Source organism: Pholcus phalangioides, unplaced genomic scaffold (genome assembly GCF_987345545.1).
Source record: "Pholcus phalangioides strain wild (caught in Gottingen) unplaced genomic scaffold, Ppha-v1.0 ptg000018l_1, whole genome shotgun sequence".
Taxonomy (NCBI): domain Eukaryota; kingdom Metazoa; phylum Arthropoda; class Arachnida; order Araneae; family Pholcidae; genus Pholcus; species Pholcus phalangioides.
The window spans coordinates 9,952,603-9,977,915 of record NW_028301611.1 but is presented as its reverse complement, the minus strand read 5'-3'; the positions used below and the strand labels follow the sequence as shown (position 1 = coordinate 9,977,915).

At 36.9% G+C, this 25,313-nt stretch overlaps 2 long non-coding RNA genes across 3 annotated transcripts; both read left to right on the top strand.

The window, feature by feature from the left end:
• The first annotated feature begins 188 nt into the window (after nt 1-188).
• Nucleotides 189-16,046, top strand: LOC149071700 (uncharacterized). Of its 2 annotated transcripts, XR_016194559.1 has the most exons (4): nt 211-370; nt 4,150-4,213; nt 7,072-7,376; nt 15,839-16,046. It is a non-coding gene; the product is annotated as an uncharacterized LOC149071700 (long non-coding RNA). The 2 variants fall into 2 exon arrangements; XR_016194560.1 differs by lacking the exon at nt 7,072-7,376 and having other exon boundaries at nt 189-370.
• Nucleotides 16,047-17,986: 1,940 nt separating this feature from the next.
• LOC149071699 (uncharacterized) lies at nt 17,987-19,413 on the top strand. The gene is made up of 2 exons (XR_016194561.1): nt 17,987-18,270; nt 19,342-19,413. It is a non-coding gene; the product is annotated as an uncharacterized LOC149071699 (long non-coding RNA).
• The last annotated feature ends 5,900 nt before the right edge of the window (nt 19,414-25,313 follow it).

The following is a 25,313-nucleotide window of genomic DNA, read 5'->3' as shown; positions in this document are numbered from 1 at the left end:
ATTTTCACATAGAGAAATCCATGCTCAGTTTTTTTTTTTAGTAACAAATCAAATATAATCTTTTAATGCTCATCAAAATCTGCGAGTGAGAAGTGTCTTTTGATTGAACGTGTATGGGAGTGACGTAGTATACCGAATTATGATTGGATAGTTATCAAAACGGGTAAACGGGAGTTTTCTAAAATTTGCTTTCAATGTTTACGGACCACGTGACACGCATTGAATGGATGCTGTTGCTTGTAAACACGAGCGCTTGAGCTTTAATTAGAGCTCAGTCAATGATTTTTTTTAATAACTCATTCTTAAATGGACGTGATCAAAGATTAGTTAGGATTTTCAACTCAAAATCTACACTCACAAATCCGAATTTGTAAGTTTTATTCATTTATTTGCATAACTTTCATTATAAGTAATTAAATGCTTTAGTATTTAACTGCGTGTCACTATTTTAATTGATCTAAGTATTGAATACTAATAGAGGATCTCGTATTTTGTAATGTTTCCCAAATTTTCCCTTTGATTTATACACGGTTTGTTTTTGCGCCGATTACACACACATGAAGGTGACCCCCGTGACAAATTGATTTTTCTTTTCATTGAACTTTAATGCTCAGAACTAATTAAACCTTAGATTTCTTGCATTCAACCTCGTACTATATTAAAGTTTATTTCTATTGTCAATCATGTGGTTATTGTTAGCCTTCCAGTGATCTTCCATTTGATCACCATGTTAATCCAGAAACTATGTTATCCTGAGCCACTGTGGGTGGGAGAAACTCTAAAGAAGCCACCCCTACAAAAATGCACAATTTGTGATCAAAGGTTATCACTAGTCTGCTCATGTAGTTAGTATTGCTTAGGCCAGGGTTCTCGAACTTTTCCACCTGTGGAACTCTATATCCTAATCCAGGGATTCTCAAATTTTTTTCCACCTGCGGCACCCCTTTTCCCTATTCAATGCTTAGCCGCAAGCTCCGCCGGCTCCCCAGAGAAGGATATTTTCACGCCTGAAGCAACTACCCTATTTACAAAATCACAACAAACATTTGAATTTTAAAGCAATTCAAATTTGTTGCGACAAATTGACATCACGACAGAATAACTTTGCTACAACTTTGTACAGCGGAAAATTTGTACCGCGACAGAATGAGTCTGCGGCAAATTGATGCTGCAAGGAGTTTGTAGCATGATGAATTGACGCTGTAACGAATTGTTACGCAACAAGTTGAGCACGACAAATTGACCTAGACTCTATTTCCCCTACTTAGAACTTTCTTCAGTGTTGCCAAGCTTTAGCAGCTCTTAGCAATCATTGACTGATTTAACGAAGAATATTTTCAAAAACATTTGTCAGGGTCACCGTTCCATGTCACACAGTTTGAGAACCCCTGCCCTATTCAACCCTTATGCTTCTCAGCAGTTTTCCTCAGCAATCTCCTTGAAGGGGGTCACTGCTCCACAGCACCTCTGATAAAGTTTGGCGGCGTACAGTTTGAGAACCCCTGGCTTAGATAGCCGCACTATGTTCTTAGCCTATTATGGTTTAGGGGTGTAATTTGTTGCAGTAAGAAAGACACCTATTGTTTTGTGGAAAAGCGAGGTCAAAATTTATCAACATATTTACCAAAAAGATATTTTGCAAGCGGTTGTGCTTCCATGATGTCAAAATCATTTTGGAAAAAACATTTGGACATTCCAACAAGATTCAATGCCAACACAAAGACCGAAAGGTACCCAGCAGGGGTTTAAGGCTCATTTTTTGTGATTTCATTGCATCTGCTAAATGGACACCATATTCTCCTGATCTCAATTCGCTGGATTTTACAGTATATTTGTAGAACCAGCTTGTGCTAAGAGCTGCTAAAGCTTGGCAACACTGAAGAAAGTTCTAAGTAGGGGAAATAGAGTCTAGGTCAATTTGTCGCGCTCAACTTATTGCGTAACAATTCGTTACAGCTTCAATTCATCATGCTACAAACTCCTTGCAGCGTCAATTTGCCGCAGACTCATTCTGTTGCGGTACAAATTTTCCGCTGTACAAAGTTGTGGCAAAGTTATTTCGTCGTGATGTCAATTTGTCGCAACAAATTTGAATTGCTTTAAAATTTTTCCTGGGTGGGGAGGGGGTATGCAGGATTTATCTCAGGACGATAAGCTCAAGTGAAAGCCAAAACTGAATAATTGGTGATCTAGAACATGAATTAGAAAGGGAGAACGGATGCAAGGTTTGAATAGCCCACAGGTGGTTAAAGCTATAAATCTGCCTCTGATTATAGCCTGCATTTATCAGGATAATTTTAATTAAAAAAAAATTCATATTTTACATATAAACACTTCACAATATCTAAACATTTATTTATTTTCAGTGTCTTTGAGTATCATTTTATTTAAACACTTATATAACATGAATATCGCAATAAAATGCAAGGTGATGATTAACAGAATAATAAGTGATTGTATTTTGAACTACCATAGTTTTTTTCAGTTTTTTTTAACGATACGAAAGATTTCAATTTATTGCAATTTATTTTAAATTGAATTCAAACAATTTAATTTAAAAAGTACTACATTATTTTTTGTCGTCCGTATAATCTGTGTATCTGTTTTATGATACAACAATAAACTCAAAAGAAAATTAATTATAGGATAATTGATTCAATTGCATTAAAAAATTTTCTAATTTCGGAACATGAATTATGGAGGGAAACTTTTAAACACATGCAAACCAACATATCATTTCCATGTTCGGTTTTGCAATATTCCATGTTTTTGCCAACAGAAAAATGTAGACCAAGCACACCAATCTTGTACCAAAAACTTAGACGCTAATGAAAACTATGTAGCCTAAAAATATTCAAACAAGCCAGCCAAAAATATGCGACTGACCATAAATATAAGATGGTTATATCTATGCGACTGCTTCAGTCATCTTTCTTATTGGTGATTACATGGCTTTTTCTGTGCTCATCCTGTGGGCATTATGATGTCAGGATGGCTGAGCGGTCTACGGCGCCAGACTCAAGGTTGTGGGCATTATGAAAGCTTCATCGAATCATCATTCATAAGCACTGTACATTTCTTCCCTTGATCTGTACCCAACTCCCTTAGCTGCAAGAAATAGAAATCCTGACAGGAAGCGGGAAGTAGGGCACATATACGGTGAAAATTAAATATTTTAATTTAATTATTAATTAATTAAATATTTCAGGTTCTCATGGAGGTACTGTAGTGGTATATGTTAGGGACTCTCGGAGGAGGGAGAAACTCTTGAGCTCATGGGGCAGATAGAAGTTTACAGTTAAAGAGAGGCTCCACTGTAATTTGGGGAATATCATACAAACCGAAATTTTTCCACATGATATTGAAATTTTATCACATCAAAAGTCAATTATTTAACATTTCAAATTTTTATAATTTAATTTTAAAATATAATTAAATTTTTATATGCAGTTAAATTTTTGTGTGTTTAAATGTAATTGATATTGTAATTTTAATTCTGATGACCTTTTCGCAATGACAAAAAATAATCCTTTTCAGTAGACTGTGTGCACTTTTGTTCATGTTTCTTATTTCACGTATAAGACAAAAACCTACATACAAGCTCGCGAGGAACATGTACAGTGAAGAATCGACGCTTCGACAAATTGATTCTGTGATAAATTGACGTCACAACGAATTGACACGGCAGCAAACTTGTACAGCTACGAATTGGAGCTGCAACAAATTTGTACCGCTACAAATTGCCACTGCGACAAACTTGTACCGCAACGAATTGGCACTGTGACAAATTTGTACCATGACAAATTGAGACGCGACAAGTTGAGTGCAACAAATTGACCGGCTACGGAGGAAATGGGAGGAAATTTCTAACAAACAGGTGCAGTGCATAGCTGAAATTTTTAAAAAGCATTTTTAAAGCTTTTTAAAAGTTGCCTCGACCAAATGCAGCTACTTTAAATTCAAATGAATGTGGGTGTTGACAAATGCATATGTTTAGATTATGAATAGTCCATTTGTTGTATTCGAAATTAATAACAAGATTGTTAAGAAAAATGTTGTACTCCGCATATTTTTTATCACCTTTTAAATTACATTGATATGGTTCTCCTAATATATTACTTTTAATGTTTGGGAATTCCTCTCTTGCAGTTTTAGACAGAGCTTTGAAAGTGTTCGAGTTATCATTGGAAATTCTCAGCCATACGGGAAGGAGGTAACATGATTTACGATTTCATTTTGTGTGCATTTAAGTTATGATAAAATTTTGTGAATTTCGGGACTGTAAGGGAGAGGGGTGTCTGTCCCCCCCCCCCCAGACATTTTTAATATGACCCTGTTTTTGTAAAAATGAGTTATAAGTTTATAAAAAGTGAGTAATTTTATGAAAAGGGTGGTATTTTCCTAATTTTTCATAAAAAATAGAATTTAAAATTTTGGTTTCAATAATTTATATTTCAAAGGGCTCATTTTTCAAATTCAGAACTCTGTGAAGGGTTCCAGAGAATGGATAAAGATATTTCCCCTGTCTGTATAATTATTGACTTGATTTGAAGGTAATGTAATTCAATAACTGAGAGGCGAGAGGCATTTATACATTTTACAGCCATTTTTTTTTTGTGTTTGGACTATGATTTCAATTTGTCAGTCATCACAGTTAGTCTTTATACAGTTTTATTATTTCCATCCTTATAGCATAGGTGCCAATGCTTCTAATTTACCTGAAAGCCTTCTGATTTTTTTTAAGGCTTATCAAAATCCTCCAGTCGTAAACCAGATTCTTCTGGATTTTTTTTGTATCTTTACAGAAAAATCCATTAAAATCTTCAAATTATATTTTGCAAGAGTTTAAAAATCTTGAAATAAAATCCTCTAGTCCTTGCAATCTTAAAGTGACCTTTTTTTTTTTTTTTTTCACCAAATATTGTATCAAAAGTGAGTATAATAACAATTCAAAGGTTTTTAACAGCTGGCTGATGCGAAAATATATTTTGGAAATAGAAAATTCAACTGCCCCTGCGGGGGAATTGAACACACGTCCTTTCACTTTCCGCTTGAACGCCCTGATAGTGTATCTTATCGTATTTGTATTTAATATATCCTCCCTTGGGTTCGAACTTGGGACCCTGACAACAACCTTCACGATGGTAGGCGAGCATCTTACCACCATGCCACTCGGGCACATTGTCTACTATTAGCGTCCAATGAGATGCCTGAACTTAATTTTTATGCATCCCTTTCCAAAAGTTTCCGGGTATTTGACGCACTATAGCACATCAGTGGCATCTCTGCTGCTGGGAAATGGAGTTTTATTGCAAATCACAGTGGATTCAAATGAGTTTCGCGAAAAAAAAAAAAAAACATTTTAAATGGGAAACTAATACTCACAGTTATAATAATCAGCTTAATTTCAGTGGAGAATAAAAATTCATGTAGGCTTTGTTGAAAATACTAGAAGAAACAGGATAATTTTTACTTTAAAAAAAGGCAGAGAGCCAGAATTACAGAAAAATACTACATCGCCAAATACCAACTCTCACCATATCACTCTATTGCAATTTACTGCCATTAATGAGATGGGTTGGAAGCAAAGACGCTGTCTATTGGTGGCCGGCTCAAGTTCATTGGGGGAAAATATCTTATCCTTCCCCCCCTCGGGTTCAAACGTGGGACCATGACAGCAATCTTCACTGTGGTAGATGAGCACCACACCACTTGGGCGCTACAGAAAAATACTGGAATGGGTCACCCTGAAAAATCTTCAATTTACCTTTTATTTGTAGGATTTGTTTTCTTTGGTAGCTAAATGTTTTGTCACGTGACAAATTACAGATTTTCCAAGTGTGAGAATTGGCACCTAATGCAATCGAAAATAAAAAAAGGGGTAGCTATCGAGCTGTATGGCCACACAGAGTGCCAAATCCAAGTTGAAAGGGTAAAAAAGGGTGCTTAACAACCAGGAAACAATTCAGAAGGCATCAAAAATAGGTTCAGCACAAGTGGAGACTTTTTCTCAAGCCACCTCTGACAGAGAACATAAGTAGATGTGTGAAATTATAGCTTGTCAGCACCTGAGCTTTCATGATCATCTTGTCCTTTTAGAAAAGAATAAAATTGTTTGACGTAGCATGACATGCTGTAGCCAAGTTTCATCTTGTGGTTAAAGGACTATAAATAATCAAATTGCAAAGATCAATAATTAAAAATTTAATAAAAGTATCTGAGCTTCATTGTGCATACATCAGAGCTATTTGTATCATAGCCAAGACCAAGGGGTCGATAGTATATGCAAGAGGAGGTGAGTGCGAGGGTTTAAGCTACGATCACATTTTTTGCAAAATGCAAAAGAAAATTTTAGAATGGAAAAGAAGTGGTAGCCACTTTTGCAAAAAGGTGTACAGGAGGTGCGAAACGAGTAGACATCCAACCATCAATTATTATCATTGTGCTAAAGCTTTTAGCTTTTCCCCCATTTTCGTTTTTTTGCGAAAAGAATTTTTTATCTAGCTTAAACCCTGGTGAGCACATACCATGGATTGTATATTTATGAATAATTGAGAGAAAGCCTGCATTTTTCCCCCCTGGTTCTGTCTAGGTTAGTCATGTTAAATATATGCGATAGTTTGTTTCTGATCAATCGGAATAGACTTTTATGCAGGCCTACAGATCAGCATATAGCTGTTCCATTTCTTTCAAATTCAAATTTGCCAAAGTGATTATAACTCTCAGAATTTTGTAGGTGCATAGAACAAACAAACATAAAGGTTTTTTTATGTTTGTTTAATATTCAAAATGTTTATCATGCCTAGTTGTTCATTATCAAGAAATACTGCACATCAAGTAGGCATAAACAGTATGCAAAAGTTCTAATGACACTTCTTGAATTGTGAGCAAAGATCGCTGCAAGAATTTGAAATATATATATATAGAAGTGTGGTGGAAACCGGAAAACTGATTGTAGCTAGTGAGACAGGAAGAAGTAAATAAATTTATAAATTCTGTGGATATCTCAAAGTAGGTGCAATGAAAAATCAATGTTCATTGATTTTTGGGACTTTTGTGTTTTATTTACAGGTTGTAAGCTTTTGCTTAAATCGTGTTGTAAACCAGACGTGACGCCTTTGACTATGTCAAAATTTTATCAGAGATACAAGCTCGGCATTATCGCTGGATTGATTGGCGCTGCTGGTGCTGGCTACTATTTCGGAGTCCGTCCAGAATTGAAGCAGAGGAAGCTGAAATCATTTGAGAACGAAATGGATTCCTTACTGAGGAAAGGGAAAGAAAAAGTGGACACTGCCAAAGACACTGTGACCGAAAAGACCCAAGGTTTCGTTGACCAGGTCAAAGATATGACCGATAAAGATGATTCTGCATAGGTGCAAATTAATTTCTTTTCTATCTGTGCAAAAAATATTGGTAGTTCATCTGTTTTGCAGTTAGGAACAGTCAAGGAATTTTATTTACTTTATTTTTTGAAGCAATCAAACATTAGGATGGAAACTATCAAGTCAAACGTACATCAAAATTAATAAGGATCTTTGAAGTGTGAATTGAACGTGCATAATGTGATTTTAGTGTTTGTATTTTTTTTATTGGTCTTTTGATCCTTGTTTCGTAAAAGAGCTCTTGACAGCTTACATAGCTCCAGTCTCCTGGATTTCTACTCTTATCTCCCAGACTCCTGAAAATTTATATCTCCTGAATTTCAACTGTGATTGTCCTCAAAGCAGAATGTGCCAAAATCTGTGACGTACGTCGCAGAACAATTAGTGCTACTGCAGAACAATTTTGGAAGAATTTTAAGGTGTGTGTCCCCCCCCCCCCGGGGGGGGCGCAAATTTCATTACAAAACCTCTCCCACATTACAAGGGGGGGGGGCATCAAAATGTGCGCTTGCCGCGGGTGACGAAGCATCTAGTTGCGCCCCTGATTACATGTATGGGGATTTTTACCGCAGAACATTTCCAGTCAGCTGAGGGCTCGTCACAGAGCAGTGCTAAACATTCTGCTTTGGGGGTGATTGTAAAGAATCCTTACTTTTAAGGGGGGAAAAATTATTACCTTAGATCAAGGAAACTTTCTGGGTTTTTATTACTCCTGTCAACACCTATTAAGATAGATTGCTGAAACTATGGTAATATATGAAATTATTTCCTCTTAATAAGTATGGACATAATTTTAGTTAATGACAATGCCATCCTAAGAAACATCTTGCATCATTGCCTCAATCTTACTCTATTAACCCATTTATGCCCATGAGTATTTTTTCCGAAAAAATTTGCAACATGTACTTTTTCTTGTCGAGCTGTATTCAAATGGGTTAAGTGTGGTAAATTTGGGACAGTATTTTTTTTTTGCTTAGAAACACTATGAAAAAAACCAATCTTTCCCAATGATACACATAAGTGACTCATTTCAGACATAGCATTAAAATCTTATTACAAGATGTTTTTTAGGCTTGGATTCCAGGAGGGAACCATGCTTCCAGAAGGTAACCTTTGCAAGACCTATAAAGTTTGGATCTGAGAACCCAGAAATCAAGTTTTCTGGACCCTTGAACTGGCTATTTCAGAGGTATTTTAAGTGTTTGAAATTGGTTCGTGGTCACAGATGTACATCAACTTCGAGTGACCGTCTTCTTCCAGTCTTGCGGCACCTTTCTGTGGGCATCTTTCATTGAGCAGAAGTAAGCCACATCCAGTTAAATGCAAGAGGCAAGTAGCATTTGGAAGTGCTATGAATTATTGTTTTTTTCATCCAGCCATATTACCTCCATATTCATGTAGGAAATAAGATTATTGCTGGCAATTGTTTTCGTAGTGGGGGGGGGGGGGGTCGAGTCCCTGTGGGGGCAGAGATTAATTTTCTTCCTTGTAATCGTCATCTCCACAAATAACCAGTCTTTCAATGAATCTTGACATTAATGTTATGTTGAGGTTATAACACAAAATAAAAGTATAAAAAAATATTACTATCACATGAAATAGGTAACATATAAGTACTTCTCAAAGTACATACCTGCCTGTAATGAAGTATTTGTAGTTCTTAGGAAGCATATGAATGTTTTTAGGCTCTGGGGAAGGGCAAAAATTTTAGATGTTTTCCTTGATTTCCAAAAGGCATTCGATCAGGTCCAACATGGTGAATTCTTGAAGTGTTTACATGAGATTGGGATTGAGGACAACTTGCTAAATTGGATAGAATCGTGGTTGAGAGATAGGTCGCATTGGGTTATAGTGAATGGGGAATTCTCTGATGGGACAGGTATGACAAATGGATTACCTCAAGGAATCCATACTTTGGCTCCATTCTTTTTTCACTTATCTATAAACTCGATGGGATTGCTATCAAATTCACAGATGAAGTGAAGCTAATTGGGTAGTCGGGAATCAAAGTGATAGGGAGTCGCTCCAGACCAACTTAAACAGGATTGGAGCATGTCGTTTAGCATTAAGAAGTACATAGTCGCTCATTTTGGTTTGAACAACCCAAATTTGTCTTGACTAGTGTCACTATCTCAGTTGCAACTAGGGTCACTGATTTGGGAATTCTCATTGAGGAGCAGCTTAAGTTTTTTGAGCATTGTTCAGCAGTGGTAAAAAAAAAAGCAGAATTCTCAGTTTCAAGAAGCTCTCCTTGCGTTTTCCTAAAGGCATTCTTCCGCTTTTCCAAGGCTTAGTTCGTTCTGGACTGTAGTATGCTGTAAGGTTTTGGAGTCCATACCTACAGAGGGACATAGACTTGGTTGAAGGAGTGCAGAGAAGAGCTACACGGGTCCTTGTTGGCAGGGGTGAGGCTTGAGTTATGAAGAGAGACTTCATTTTTTGAAAATTTTTACATTGAAAGAATGCAGGTGTTGGAGGTGATATGATCAAAATTTTTAAAATCTTCAATGAGATGAATAGTATGGGTCATGAATTATTAATACACCGTCAATCAACTGCTTTGACAAGGGGACACCAGTATCAATTTGTAAAGGACAATTTTAGATTATAGTGTCACAGGGAATTTTTCTCTAATAATGTTAATAAATTTAAGCTTACCCCTGGAGGTATGAAATTCTAGCACAATTCACACGTTTAGAAAGAAATATGATAATCATGTTGGGGTAAATCGAGAAGTTATCCATGCTTAGATAAGACAACCATAATCTTTTTTATGGACAGTATAGTAATTTATCGTGTATATGTAGTTTTCATAATTGCATTTTCAATTGATTTCCTGTATTTTAGAAATATGGCATCCATATTTGTTATGGGCATCTTTTTCTTAGCGTTTGACATTTTACCTGTTGTGCCTTGTATTTGTACCCAAAAACTAGAAACTTGGCAACACTAAGTTGAAAACAAGTTGGGATGCCTTCGGAGGTTCGTGAACTGCAGCTTTAATTTTCAATAAATGTGGCAAGGTAGCAGCACATAGTGGGTTTGGTAGCGTAATCGGGCACCAATTCAAAATGTATGCCGTTGAGATTCGTAAGCCAAAAATTACCTGCTGCCCCAAAGTTATCGCAGTTCATGGTAAAAACTTACTCTGGAAAAAAGGCAGTTTGTTTCATTTTGTATCCCTGAAATGACACAAGTATGATGTAAATTGTCACTATTGTATCAAATCAGAAAAATATTTCATTGGGGGGGGGGGACAAAATTCACCAAAACATCCAGCATCTATTCAGCTTTCTGACGTGCAAAATTGACAAGGTGACGTGTGCTTTGATAAGTATGCAAGTTTTGAGCATAATCGGGATTTTTATTTTTTTTTTGCTGGTGTGGTTTGATTATAAAGTAGTAAAGATGGGTAATTTAACCTACCAGTTGATGATGATTGGGGACTGCACTAATCTGTGATGGCCTGCGGTATTTCCTTCTTTTCAAAAAAGAAAAATCCCTACATTGTTTCCAAAAATCCCTTTTTATATTTATTTTTTGTATGGAATTTGGTAAAGATTTTGAATGCAAATATCTCCATAATTCTCATTGTCCGGAGTTGGCAGCTATGACATTACACTGTTTCTATAATGAGAAAACAAAATGTTTAATTCCTGGTGTTATTTTTATTTGTGCTAGATTAAAAAGAACCTCTATAAAATATTGAATGTAGAGATGTCTCCGAAATTAACTGCTTTAATGCTTCAACCTGAGAATCAGACCTTGTAGAGAATTCATAGCCTTTTGCATGCCAATGTAATTTTCAATGAAAATAGGCCTAATCAATATTTAGAAACTATGCCTGTTTTTATATATAAATAAATAAATAAATAAAATGTAGAAATTAAGTTATTTTTTATTTTTTGCAGAACAAGTACAATATATTGCCAAAAGTGTGTCCCCTTTTTGGAGTTCAGTTATTTTCCGGAGTTTCTAGAAAAATACTGGGCAAATCGTTCTGAAATTTCAGTCATGTAAACCCTATGCTTGCACTCATAATTTCCAGTGAAAATTTAGTTACGAGCGCATTTGGGGGGCCGACAAAAAAATTAAATAAGAAAATGTTTTTGATCAACCCTTGTATGATTTACAAAAAACTATAAATGATTTGCAAATTTCACAAAATATTGTAATAACTTGGTGCAATATTTGTGTGTTTTGTGAGAATAGCACATTCATAAAGATGTTTTCTATAAAAATTCCATTTTTCATCATGTGTTTTTTGCTTATAACATGCTCACTTTTCAACCAACATTCATGAAATTCACCGAAAATCTGACATTATACGTGAGATACCATGTGTAGAAATTTAGAATTTGATAATTCCTTATTGTGTGAATTTCATGAAAATTTGTTGAAAACTGTTATAAGTAAAAAATAAGCAATGAAAATTGGAATTTTTATGGGAAATTTATTTTTGTGAATATACGTGCTATTCTCATGAAAATGCACACAAGCATTGTGAAAAATTATTATAATATTTTGTGAAAGTTTACAAATCATTTGCTTATCATACAGGGTTGATCAAAAACTTTTTTATTTATTTACTTATACCAGTGGCTAAATATTCTCTAAAATTCTGAGTATAAGTTTAATTATTGTGAACATAAGTTTCACGTTACCGAAATTTTGGAACGATTTGCCCAGTATTAACTGTCACTAATTTTATTTTTCTTATTTCTCATCACCCAAAACCACAATCCAAAGATTTGACTTCCTAGCATTTGACCAACTTTTGTTCAAAGACAAACAAGGGAGCAGGAATCAAGTTTCTTTTGGGGTGAAGGAGATGATAATAATAAAGCCATTTAGTTTGCATGTGGGAATGTTTCTGCTCTTCAATAACGAAAACATTGTACTGTAAAGAAATAGTTACTTCAAGTTTGAAGTTTGTGCTTTGTCTTGAAAAAAGAATGGGGGTTCTTCTGAAAAGAAACTTTCAATTAACGAAAAAATGAGAATTTGGGCATATTTTGATAAAAATGTTTGACGTGTCAAACAAACTTCTATCAAGCATTTTTTTCATGCACCCTGACTTTTATTCTTGAGTTTATATTTTTTTAGGTGTTATCGGAATGGTGTTAAATTCTGCTGAATTGCTGTTCGAATGATGCTCCTGATCAAATTTGTCCCTGATTTAACAAATAAAATTGTCAGTTTCTTCTGATTTGTTAAATCACGAGTTCAACTGTTGATTAGGGTTGATGAGAAAGGAAAAGGGCTAGCAAATCAATTTTGATAATGTTGAATCATATAATCAATTCCTTCTAATCAAATTTCAACTTGTAATGTGACATAAGACTAGGAAATTCATCAGTTTATTAGTATGCAGATTATATGTATGCATTATGTTTATCTAATTTTTAAAATTGTCATGGCAGAATATTTTAAAATTGATTTTCTCTGAACATGTTTGAGAATCTGAGCTGGATGTGTAGGGTTTGTCGTTTTGAAATCTGGTTGCTCTAACTGTGTTAATGGATTTTCATGCTTATTGTGCAGGAAATTACAATAACTTATAACTTCTTTTTGCTGGTCTTAGAAATTATTTTTTACTTCAATTTTCAGTTTTGGTAAGTGTAAATACAAGGTGGACGAGAAGTCCTGGACACATTTTAAAAATTATTAACAAATCAATTGACACAGAAAAGAGCAATTTGCATTAAAATACTTATGACATAGTGTTTTTTTTTTTTTCCTAAATTAAATTCGAATCTCACTCACAGGTAGCGCTATAAAATCAAACTCTACATAACACATGAAATACAACAAAACAATGCATAGTTTGTTGCATCATATCGCATAAAACTACTTTTTACCCGCACCTTTTTACCCGTTTAGATGTAGCTATAACTAAAGAGGCTGCCCATATTGAAATGTGGTGGTTTTTTGTAACACAAATTGTCTTAAACATTAATTATGCACTGTTTGTAGTGCATTTTATGTGCTATGTCAAGTTTTTCATTCCACAGCATCACCTGTGAGTGAAATTTGTACTTTGCGTTTTAATTTATCATAAAAACTCTAAGCCATGATAAGTATTTCAATGCAAATCACCTTTTTATATCAATTGATTGATTTGTTATTTATTTTAAAATTTGTCCAAGGTGGGTATTATACTCTAAAAGTTTTATAAAACTTTTTATAAAACTTGAAAAATGCAACCAAGAAGTGTATCAGTTACATTCGAGCTAATGTAACCAATAGGCTTATTGTTTTGTTTCTTCAGGTTTTGTAAAAGATCTTTTATTAAACTTTTATAGTGTAATTCCAGACCAAGACTTTTCATCCACCCTGTATTATTTTGGTTGCAGATTTGGTCATACTTTGTTCTCAATTTATTTCAATGAAGTAAAAATTGTTGAAGTGTGTTACCTCATTCGTAAGAAACTCTGTTTTGTAATCTGATATATCTTATATTTCGGGGTGAAGGGGATGTTCCAAAAGTAGGTTTCCGTGTAGAAAAGGTTCAAAAAGAAACAACTGAGTACAAAATGAAGAATACACCTTTTGAAACTGACCAGAACGTATAATGTGAGGTTTGAAAGTGACGTAAAGAAAAGAATATGCATAATGTCAGACAATAGAGAAGAAATTAAGACTGGTGTGCCCATGTTCAATTGAATTGGGAGCGATTTATCAGTGGTGGGGGTGGTAATAAAGATTTGTTTAAAGAGTGAAGTTTGTGCCACAAAATGCGTTATGAGCGATCACATGAGAAGTATGTGACAGATATCTATAGCCAATGTTTGGGTTGGCGCTGGTGTACAATGTTTGAGGATAAAATCGGCCCGGTTTCTGCATGGGCAAGAGGCACATTTGTCCAAGGTTCCATAATTTTGATCCCCACCCCTCCTAAAATTTTAAACTTTTTCATGTTAGTTAAACATATTTGATTCTAGTTGGATGGGGGGGGGGATGGGTTTGGTTGGAAGGGTTTGTCTCTATAATGTCCGCTCCGCCCAGGGCCCTTTCAAGTGAAAGTCAGGGTTTGTCTGTGATGAATCATTCTTCTAGACCAGTGCTTTCCCTAAGTGAATGATGTCGTCTCCTTTGGGCAGGCACGGTAAAAACTGTAAATTTTAACATGGGATCCTGTTTGATTGACTCAGTGGGGGGGGGGGGGCGTGAAGCAGTGCGGCATAAAATTAGGAAGACTGTTGTAGACAATCAAGGCCTTACTTTTGGAACGTCCTCTGTTTTTCAGGCTTTTTTTTTAGCTGCTGTGCAGTCTTTTAGTCATAGGGACTGACTTGCATCGCAAAGATCTGGGTTTGGGCTCCATGGGTGGCTCAGTTGGTGAATGGGGGAAGTTGGTTTTCTGTGGTTCCCAACTTCGAGGTGTGAATGCAAGCTAATCTCCCCATTATAAAGTCTCGCCACAGAGCAACAGGCCTACAACAATACAATTATTCAATCATTACACTTCACGCATAGTTAGGAAAAACTGGTGGCAGATGGCAGCACTGCACATAACAAGCATTACACAGAAACAAACTTCACGTCAGGTGCACTACACATACACATTCCAACATGTACCAATTTGTTAGAAGTTCCGCAGATGAATATGGACAAGTTGCATGTCTTGGTTCAGCAGCAGCTGATCTCCCCATTTAAAATTCTCGCCTCAGAGAGAAACAAGCATACAGCAGTGCAAATATTCAGTCTCACTTCATTCACAACTTGGCATATAAATGGAAGCACTAAATCCATGCACAACACTAAGTATGCTTTCAGGCTGTTAGGTACGCGTGCATACACTTCCAACATAACTCATTCGGTGATAAATTGCTCAGCTGAACTCTCATTGTGTAGATCAGGTTCCTGTTGGTGGCACAGTGGTAGTCAGCTGAGGTTTGTTTTTGCGATTTTGTATTTGGAGACACGAATGCAAGCCAGTCTCCCATTTCTAAAATCTCCCCGCAGAGATCAGGCACACCAAAAACATGATACTTGCATTTACAGTGTACAAACAGTCAAGATTGGATGTAGGAGACAGATGGCAGCACCAGCAAGAACAAGAGAATAACAATTCCGACAACATTATTGTATTAAGGCCCACATTACACTCGGAACACTCATTCCAGCATGTACCGATTCGTTAGAAATTCTGCAGAGGAATGTGTATGAGGTGTATGCATGGCCAAGTAGTAGTAAATTGTCCATGGTGTTAGACCAGAGTTGTGCTCGGCATGAAAGAAAGACCCGAAAAAAATATACAGAAAACGGTATTTCTTGTATGCCTAGGTTCTGTAACATAAGTGGAATGTAAAGGGAATTTGTGAATTATTTTTTTTTAATGCCAGAGTAAATTATTTCAATTATTATTATTGCAGTTGTCGTGACTGATTATAATTCAGACGTAACTAAAATGACATTAAAAAAGTTTTTAATGTTGTCTTTGTTTTTAGGTTGATCATGATTCGGTACAATTTCATCACACACCTTCTTCCAAGACTTACAGAGATTGGTTCTGGAGCAGCTGTTGCAGTAATATTTTACTATATGTGTAAAAAAGCAAGATCTACTTCATTGGACAAGTCCAGTGAGAAAAGTGATAGAATAGAATCAAGGAACATTTTGATATAAATCTGGAAAAATAAATTGGCCTGTTTTTTATTGCCTGTTTTGTTTATCTACATGATTGGTCGATAGGAGTGGGTAATATCACCTACTGGAGGGAGAATAGAAGCTCTTAAGTGACTATGAGAATTTTTTTTTTTTTTTTATTGAAGTAGGCGCTACAATGACAAAGTTTGAGAAATTCTGGTCTGCAGTGACATGGGTGGCTTGAGGCAAAATTTCCACCCGTGCGTGTGTTTTTCGGCTCCCACAAGGAAATGATTGACAGGACTTGCTTGACAGGGATGCTTGTTTGCTCGAGATCATTCCCATTTTTTTTTTTTTTTTTTTTTTTGCCCTATAAATTCATATTAGAGGGGGAACTTAATAGAGGGTGTGAGGCCATGGGTGCACGGGTCGTACTCGTGTGTTAAGATGGGTGTCCTATAAAGTACACAAAAATTCTGCAGTTTAAGAAACCATCCCACTTCTGATGGATTAAAATTTCCATAAGAAACACCTTTTTATTGAACTTATTTCTGTAGAAACGCAATATGACATTCATCACCTAGTGTAACGTTACCAAATTGGGCCCCGTGGAAATCGTCTTTATTCTAGTCATTGTTTTACCTTTGTCTCCGGGATCGACCGGTAGGATCGTGTGTCCGCCGATCGGTCTCCAATTTGTTATGTTTGGATGTCAGATTTAATATTATAATGTTTACAGTATTTCCTTTTCTCATGAAGTTATGTAAATCAGATACAAGCTAATACCGCACCTTCTATGTTGTGATTGGTTCTTCAGTAAGGCATTGTGGGAATGCTGCTATATAAAAGCCAGCTAGAGATGTGCTGACTCACTACCTACTTACTGACTCTCGCTACCTACCTACTTCCTCACCTACGACTAACGACCGACTTAATCAGTAAGGCGTCACGCCCTGTCATGGTGTGAGCCAGATCGTCTCATAAGTAACGATGAAGTTACAATAGTAGAAGTGTGCCTTGGCACTTATCTCGTCTCATCGCACGTAAGGTTTCAATGTCGTCGTGATCCAGTGATCGGTTAGTGGTCAGACCGGCCACCCGTGGACTTTCATCTCCAGTTCCATGTGCAGTGGCTGAGCTTTCATCTCAACGTGTGTTTACACCAAAGTCGTCTGAAGCTGGTGACGACGAGTCTTTGGCTGTGTGGCAGACACCTGGGAGTATCTACCGGACGATGTGATAAGACGTGAAAACCTGGACAACGGCGGTGAGATCGATTCATATTTTTGTTTCATTGTGACAGTGAGAGAAAAGACTAACTGTGATAATTGTGATAAAACGTTAATTAATAGTTTAACATATAAAAGGGCCTGTGATAATAGTGATTACGCTGATTAATGGTTTAACAATATAATTGAATAAATGTTATAGTTCTATCTAAACTTTGTCTGTTCCATTGTTGTCATCCACTCAATGTTTACTGGGGGAAAAAATATTAAAGAACCGGGAGGTAACGATCAAGAACGTTACACTAGATTCTAATTTTAAAGAAACATATTTTTTTTAATTGTACACTTGCTTTAATTAAGTTTACAGGTTTGGGGGTGTTTTCTCTCTGCCATCTAAAAGGGATTCAAATGAACTATTCTAAGATTTTATTCCTTGATCTTTGAGGAAAGGAAATGGGGATTTTTTTCAACGTTTTTTGTAGAGCGATAAAATGGGATTATCCAGCTCAGTAGCATGTTTTAAGCGGGCTGATGCAACACCCACTAGAAAACAAGGCCTCTACATGGTAACCCAAAAGTAGTTGTGACGTAGCATAGTTAGGCCGAAGAATTAAATGGAATGGTTGCCATCAGCCTACGATAAGCCATTAGTTATTCGGGAAAACGCGCCAAGTGATAAAAAGCAATTTTTCTTTAACGCATGTAGGCCAACACCCGTCCCATAGATAAGAGGCTTATCTATGGGGGGTGATGTGTAAGCACGTTGTTTTCTCACCAACAAAGCACGTTGCTTGGCTTCTACTTTGTATCTTCCACGTTGTTATTGTCAGACATGTGCGAAAACGAAGCTCTTAAAATCGTTCTTTTTTATTCGTTTCTGTGGATTTCAACATCTAAAAAACTTTACAATCATGCCATATAAAAGCTGTGCACCACATTGTCGGGGAAACTATGTTAAAGGTCCCAAAGTATCAGTATTTTCATTCCCGGAGAATGCCATGTTGAGGAAGCGTTTGCTTTCAGCCATTTCAAGAAAAGACTTCATTCCGATAGAGAATCACAAGGTAAGTGCATAACTAAAATTATTTTTTAATATTGGAATTACATAATTGCCAGATTTTAGAAACAAATAATATATAATATTGCATACTGTAGAATTTTCTTTTTTATTCCCGAAATTTAATACACGTAACTGAAGCTAAAAATATTGATTTGAATAATCAATTGGCTAATGAACATTTGCTAACGAAAAATTTCTGATTTAAATCAGACTAATATTTGAAGCAATTTTGAATATGATTTTTTTTTTAAACATGTGTGATGTAATACGAGTAAAGGGAAGATTGGTTCATATTATTTACACATTAATTAATATTTAAACAAATGTAATGCAGTTTTTTTTGGGGAGGGAGGGCGAGATAAACAGTTGGTATAATTTGATGTCACTGGTATGCTGAATGAGATTTTTAGTAGTTTTTTTTAAGCACGATCTTCAGAGCTTAATATTGCCTATAAGTTAAAAACTGGGAACTATAACTGTTATGAAAAATATTTAATACACCCTAATGCAAATACCACAACAGAAAAAATGTCCAACGAGGTGGCTGACAAAAGCTGCCCTTATAAAAAATATGGATGTTTAATATATATTCCACAAATACAGCAACCCAATAAGAGCAATCAAAAACCAATAATTATGATAAAATATAAATATACTGCCCATAAAAAAATTATGGTTGTCTCATTTTTTATTATGCATAGGCGCATAGCTTCTTGATTAATCCCCATATGTTTATCATATTTCTTTTTAAATATGACAATTGTATTAAAATTCACGACCACGAAGGCAAGCTATTCAATTTATTCACAACCTTATTAGAGAAAAATGCCCTGCAAAGTTAGCATTTTCGATTCGACTCAAAATTTAGGAAAAGAAAATATTGAATTTTTTTGTCAAAAAAATTCGATTTTTTGAAGCAAACAATTTTTGTCAACGCTGTCTATAGTGCTTGATTATCTCCTTAATTATCCTGATGATCCTCATCAGGCATATTTAGCTTATTATTTAATTGATATTTTAATGAATCCTTGTAAATCAGTAGATTGCCAAGTAAAATTCTCTTTTTCTTACACAGGTGTGTGAATTACATTTCAGTACAGAAAATTACAAATTTTTACAAAGATATAAAGGAATTTGATGGTTTGTGCAATACAACTGTTTATAAAATATATCATTTTTTAATAAAGTATATATAATTCTATAAATAAAGTTTAATGAAAGTTATCTTGTTCTCATTTACTGTTATAAGAATCATTTTATTAGCTTTTGAATATTAAAATTCTTGCTTGTATGTAATGGAAAAAATTTGAAGGAAATTTTAAAATTATTGCTTAAATTGTTTGAGAATGAAGACAGTGTTTAAAGTAGATAATGTTCCCAATTCGTAAAATATATTTGAAAATATTAATTTAAAAAAAAAAAACTTCCACTTTCTGTTGATTTGTCTTTCTCTGTAGGTGTGTGATATGAAACTTGATTGTGAGAAAAATTTCATTTCAGTTATAAATTTATTTTCCTAAAACCATTTTAAAGGAGGAAAAGGATAATTTTTTCTGTGGCTTCATTTTATTTATTTTCAATCGTTCTATGAACCTAGACAAGTACAGGGAATTTTTTCATTTTTGTCTGAACTGAATAATGGGGGGGGGGGGGGGAAGTTAAGGCAGAAATCAGAAATATTTCATAGCACCAATTTTACTCGCGGAATAATAAATGAGTACGCTACATATATCAAGTCGATTCCACAGTGCGTAGCGCAAGCAGTCGCCTAAGTTTAGTGACGTCACGAGCTCGTGTTGCGGCCTTGAAAATTCTCTAGTAGGTGTTGGCTGATGTTCAAAATTTTTTGTTTCGTAGATGGCAGCAGGGGGTTTTATTGCAATGATACTGTTCGCTATTTACGTGCCCAAAATGCGAGGGAAAGCGTTAAGTGGAGTTACCAGAAAAATTCTTAAGCTTGACATGAGAACGCATGCGCACGCATCTTCGACTGTTTCTTATATCTGTTAACAATTTGCGCTACTACACCAGCAGTGAACACAATTTTTTTCCAACTAAAACAAAACCACTTTAGATGTGTATGTTACAGCCAATGTGTTGTGTGTATTAGCCGAAAGTGGCTGGAGTTCCCCTATAATATATATAATCCGACTTCTTTGGTCTTTACAGTTGCCACACATAGCTAACCATAACTATAAATTTCCATAACTATTACAAAAGAATAATGCCTTTTCTTTTTCCAGGGTTCTCCAACCACTTCACGAACAGGCTGCCAAAGCCAGAAATTCGAACATTGGCCGAGAACTGGCCGCTTTCGCAATTTGGTAGCAATATAAAGGGTGCGTAACAGCACGCCCCGCAATTTACTGTACTTTGAAACCGTTGATCCTAGCAGGGCCAGTCCTAGAAATTTTTCCGCCTGAGGCGAATAATTTTTTTTTCGCCCCCGTGGATACGAGGATACGATAGTGTCTATGAGTTTTCTTCACATCTATTATCCTAGTACAATGGTTCCCAAAGTATGGGTCGCGAACCGCTGGGGGGAAGGGGCGGGTTACGCTGACGATTTAAAATAGTAATTCTCAAATTTTGCCACCTGTGGCTCCCTTGCCGTGACCGCGTTTATCATCGGCTCCCCCAGAATAGTCTAAAAAAGAACCACACTTCAAAGCACTAAATAGACAATCGTCAATGTCAACGGCTCGCCGCGATGTCCTTTACCGAGGTTGGCGGCGCAAACTTTGAGAAACACTGGTCTAATCCCAAAGTATGACACAGAAAATAAATTAGTCAAAAATTTAAGGTGTTCTTTGTCGGAGACAAACTTGCGCTAAATATAGTATCGACGTTTCTGGCGATATTTTGGGCTGTCAAATTACAATAGTCAGGTCAAAACAAGCAAAATATAATACTTTTAAAATATCGTAGATACTGCGGCAAAAAATGGCACGAAGTTGGCTTTTTATGGCACCTTGTTTGCAAGAGGATGAATCCGTGTCACGCAGACGATTTCGATAACAAGAGCAGATATAGGTACAGTGATCCAGAAGAATCACTCATGCGACTTCGAACCTTCCCGAAGGATGTATGCAACTAGAAAATATATAATCCGGCCTATCTGTTGAGACCGGTGGCACTTTTGGAAGTGCAGGAAAGGTGTGAGATGAATTGCGCATTGAACCGCAAGGAGATGAATAGAGCATTTCATTAGTATTGAATTTACTCACTTTTTTTTTTATTTATCCGCTTCGCGTTTTTCCCTCAAAATTATTTCGATATGTGAAAACGCCGTCATAGAAATCTGTCATAAAAAAAATGCCGCCCCTGTGAACGTGCAGCTCCAGATGGCTGCCTCGTCACATTATGCTTGGCGACGTCCCTGAATCCGAGGCATACTTCTAAGTATCTTCTAATTGTTCCAGGAGAACTCCAGTACGACTGGAAGCTTCATCTGCAGCATCTTCCAATAATTTCTCGCAGCAGAATAATTCCAGTACAAAAATGGAACGTTCACCTACTACAATTTCTACTCTGGTTTAGAAAGCCACGGAAACTTTCGTTCTGGTTTGCCGACTCAAAAAGCCTTAAATCATCCTTCGCTCCGATTCATGCCCTTTACCCAGTGCCGTCTTAACGTATGAGCCTATTCGAGCCTCACAAAAATAAGAGCCGGTTGAAATTTTCGAGAATGCACCTCAAAAAATAAAAAAAAAACCCGGGGTCCATGATGTTCTTAAGACGCCACTGTCTTTACCGTTTCTTAGAAAAGACTGGCTTGCACTCCAAGTTCAGTGCATATTCGGGTGCCTTAACACCAGGTCCGTCTTAAGAGCATCATGGGTTCCCCCCATGCCACCTGATTTTTCTCAGGCCCTTATTTGGCAAATTCTCGAAAATTTCAATATTATTTTTTTCCTTGAGGCCCCAGGTCGTACCTGGGTTGGCCCACATGCGTGAAGACGGTGTCTAACGCCGACCGCGTCACATCTAGTAGTAATCAAGCTCATTTCCACACCCCTCTTCGACGACAGTATACTCCCATAACGAATCTCGAAGTTCGTATCGTCCTCAATTTCAATCCTCTCTATAGTGGCTGAGAAGCCAACTTTAACCAACAGTGGGTGCCCCTCTTTTATGTTGATTGTCAAGGGGCTTTTCTAAACAAAAAATTGAATAATTCTTAAGGTCCACAGAAACCGCTGATTTACCGCACAGGAAAAATCCACTGCAACTAAGAAAACTTCCACACCTGCTGTATTTTTCACTTCAAATTGCATTCCCCGAGAAATCCGAGCAACTTCCGTTCTGATTCACGCTCTCTATCCGTTCGCTTAAACGTGGCGGGCTTGCGCTCAGTTCAGTTCAGTTCATATTCGGTTGGCGTAAAGCTTGCTAACAGCGTTCGCTAGATTACTTCCGTAACGTCAAACGCATCACATCTGGCGATATAGTGAGCTCTTTTCTATTCCTCTTCACTGACACTATGTTCCCCATAACCAGTCTCGAAGTTCACACCGTGATTCATTTCAATTCTCTGTCCCTCCCCAGTTGCCAAGAAGTATTCATTTTTTCCCTTACTCCTGGTTTGGCACCCTATGGACAACTCCCGTGGCCGCATGGATCAAACAGCCCTAGAGCCGCCCTGTGCTGTGATAAAATAGATGACTCGAATTACTACTCCTGGCAGAAAGTGATCGATCATGTACAAAACACTAAAAAATTAGTGTCGTACACTGCCGCAGTTATTTTTGTGAAAAAATCGTATATATATAGTAAATGGAAATAATTTTTTTTTGTTCTGTAAAATGCCGAAACATGCGTATTTTCGCTTTTGTTAGATACGTCAGCAATGTGAGGAAAAATGTGTAATTGACATCCATACCAGAGCCGTAGTGTGTCTTCTTGTGGCCCCGGGGTAGACTTTTCATTGAGGGGGCCCTCTTGAAAGGGTTATTACTATCATGCAAAACAAGTGTAAACTTTTGTGGGGGGGGGGGCCCATTCGGCTCGGGGTTGCCCAGTTCCTCCAGCCAAGTTACGGCCCTGATCACGACCACCTAGATAACCTAAGTATTATAGGAGGTCGTGCCCTGATCCATACTTGACCCAGGTTCGTCAATCAACACATGAGTTGTCCGAGCACGTTTACGTTGCCCACAGGGTGATGCCTCTCATGTCATGTCCCTTTTCCGTAAATTATTGGCGAACCGTTGATCCTAGAGGCATACTTCCTATTAGTAACAAGTATCGTTTAGATTTTAAGATACGTTATTCATATTGCAAGGGGTTGTGTAGTTATTTGAATAGAAAAATTAACTTTTTATTTGATCACCCCATCCTAAAAAACCCTATACAAAAACTGACGGGACAAATGCTTAAACACAATTCAGAACAACTAAAAATACGGTAATGTTCCGTCGAATTACTTCAGACATTATAATGGTTCTCGGGTTCGAGAAACGTTGAGAAACGCTCTGGTTTTCAGAAACGGAATTTTTTTTGTTGGCCTCAGGAGAGACAGGAAAAAGCTTTCTAATTGTGTTTTTGAGCACAAGGTGTCCGTATAAAACATGTTTTTTTTATTTCAATAGCTGCAACACCCTGCAATGTGATATGAATGACGTATCTGAAATCTACACGTTATTCGGATAATTTTTCTAACTCGATCAACAGTACCGAAGGGAGTCCCCCATCATGGGGTTAGCGCACCAACCTCTCAATGAGTATAAAAACAAGCCTGCCCTTCGGAATCGGCAATAAATTGTAGGTCCCGGTCTAATTGTCCCCCGTGTGCAGAAAATGACGGTGGTGCGACAAAAATGATCAACAGTTCGCCAGTAATTTGCAGCCAAGGGACTTGAGGCATCGGGGGGGGGGGGGGGGGGGGGCTCGGAAGTGTTTTAGACTTGAGGGTGGACAGCTTGAGCTTTATGTAGGAAATTGCTATTTCTCTGAATCAATTCTTGGGTTCATGCTACAAAATAATGTGGATGTCAAGCATCCAACCGCAGTACCACTGGCTCCGACATCACTGTCTAGATCAAGTGTGGGCCATTTCATTGGTTTGGAAACGTTTAGCGAGCCACTTCAGTTACATGGAAATATACTGCGAGTCGCTCAGGTGATCTGGAAGTGTGTCGCGGGCCACTTGAGTGATGCAGAAATGTGCGAAGCGAGCCACTTAAGTGAACTGTGAATGTGGCCCTGGCCACTTTTAAAGTAATATATAAGCGCTAAAATTTAATTTTTTTCTTCATTTTTTTGTCCAATTTCGTGAGAATGACCTGTATGTATTTTTTTTGTTTTTTTTTAGCATTTCTTCCTACTAGCATCAATACATTTTGTGAGCTCCGCAACTGATGTGCAGTTTAGACCGGGATTCGGTTCACATTTCCGCTGGTTTTGCAGCCTCCAAATCTTTTATGAAAATCCCTCTTCATTTGACAAAAAAGAAAAAAAAAGTAAAACATTTTAAGGGAATAGTGTGTGGGGGTGGTTGTGTGAACAAGGCCGTAGCGAAGGGGAAACTTGGGCGATGTCCCCTCCGAAATGTGAAAAAATGACCGAAAAAAGGGAAAAAGATGGCCAAAATCTATTGTCCTTTGGTCCCCCCTCTCTGAACTAAATTTCTGGCTACGGACCTGGGATGGGGGGCATTGCTTGCAAGGGGGCAGTTCTTGAATTGTATTGAAGGATCGGAAATTTGAAATCATTCTGATTTCTTACATTTGTATGTCTAACTTGCTGTAAGGGTGCTCTTTAGTTTTTAGTGATAGGTACAGCACAGGGCTGTCATTTCAACTTTTCTTTTTCCTGGGGGAAGGTGGAGAAAAGCACATGTACTAAATATATGTGTATATATATATATATACCATTTTTAGTGTATTTTCAAAAGCCGCTGCCCCCCCCCCCCGGCCAAGAATACTTGGCTGGAAATTATATATGTGTTAAAATCTCATAGTGATCCAGATCTTATTATCATAGAACCTCCATATGCATCCAAGGCTCCTCCAGTCACAGCCGTACAACCCCGCCCCCCCCCCCACA